At 35.3% G+C, this 1,683-nt stretch overlaps 1 protein-coding gene across 2 annotated transcripts in view; it reads left to right on the forward strand.

Moving 5' to 3' along the window:
• The window catches only part of LOC106868679 (uncharacterized), a 284,588-nt gene that overhangs the window by 1,682 nt on the left and 281,223 nt on the right, over nt 1-1,683 (forward strand). The gene's annotated exons all lie outside the window — the stretch shown is intronic.

A 1,683-nucleotide genomic window follows, 5' to 3' on the forward strand; every position in this document is an offset into this window, starting at 1 on the left:
ATATATACACACACAATTCTTTGCTATTAAGAATTCATCATTTGTGTGCATATAAGTCGGCAAGCTAGCAGAATGCCTTGCGGTGTTTGTTCTGGCTCTTTACGCTCTGAGTTCAAATCCCGCCGAGGTCAACCTTGCCCTTCATCTCTTCAGAGTGGATATTAATAAAGTACGAGTCAAGTACTACGGTTGATGGTAGCTTCTAATCCCGTCCCCTCAAAATTGCCGACCTTGTGCCTAGATCAGAAACCATTATTTGTATGTGTTTGCATGGACGTTTACATTGACAATGTATTTATTATATACTTGCTCAGTGAGTTTTAGAAACCTCCTTTAAAGGCTCACAAAATATATACATATGCACAGAAGTGAGCGCATATGCACAAAGCATGCAGAATATTACTTTTATATGTTTACTATGATATATATTTTTTTTTACTATAGAGGCACAAACTTAAGATTCGCTTTTATTAATTTGTTCGACATGTAGCGAGTTACTTCTCTGATTAAATAACCTGACACACAAACAAGCTAAGAACAAAAATTCCCGAGAGAGAACACAATCGCACTTAATCAATTTGCAAGCCTCTTTTTTTCCCCACTTTCTTTTTTATTTAGCGAGAACATATCAACAAGAAGGTATATCTATCGTAGTTTCTGAAGTTTCTTTCTTCTTTCATTCTCAATCACCAAAACTGCAATGCCGCTGATGTAATATATATATATATATATATATATATATATATATATATATATAATATAATATAATATAATATAATATAATATAATATATGTAAATGATTTTGAGGACATCTAGGATTGGACAAAGTAAAAAAAGGACAGTATCGGTTTGGGAAAAGGAAATAAGCTGTATTATGCACACACACACACACACACACACACACACACACAAATATGTATATATGTGTACGGCTTATAGATTTATGTGTGTGTGGTTTTGTTGTTTAACCTCAAGTCAGCCATCAAAGGTATTTTAACCGTATCCACCCCTTGTTTTTAGGGGTATGTAGAATTACATTAGCCATGTGTCTTCGCCTTATTTAAGATAAATAGGGCATAGAGTAATAAAGATTTGGGCTGCTATTTCTAGCGAATGGAACAACCACTTTGAGACTCTTACTCTCATTTATCTTTTGTGAGGGCAGATGTAATTTTATTAAGTCATATTTATTTATGTAATTTATTTTACAAACTATTTGCTGTCCCCTTTCCGATATTATTCTAGTGTGTCCGTGTGCGTGTGTATAAGTTGTTGCTAGCAATCCTTTTTGTAGCAACAGCCAGATTGACAACAATAGGACACTATCGTGTAGGTTCCCTCGCCTCTTGTAGTCTGTTGCGACAAAACAAGAGACAGACCTGAGCTTGCTGCCATCCAGTGATTCCAACAGCTGCATAGCTTTACACTTAGTATCATTCGCATTCTTCACATGCCTTTTATTCAGACCCCTATCTGTCTATCTATTATAAATGGATGGAGAAATGAAGATATGTCGACAGTTTTTTTTTTGTTGTTTTCATCTAATTTCTGAAGGATGAGTGTGTGTACGTGTACCTATATAGTGTAAGTGCATATATTCTTGTGTCATAAATTAGTCACCCGCATACAAATCAGACTGACACACACACACACACACACACACACACACACACACACACACA

The sequence above is a fragment of the Octopus bimaculoides genome, chromosome 2, assembly GCF_001194135.2.
Source record: "Octopus bimaculoides isolate UCB-OBI-ISO-001 chromosome 2, ASM119413v2, whole genome shotgun sequence".
NCBI classification, from domain to species: domain Eukaryota; kingdom Metazoa; phylum Mollusca; class Cephalopoda; order Octopoda; family Octopodidae; genus Octopus; species Octopus bimaculoides.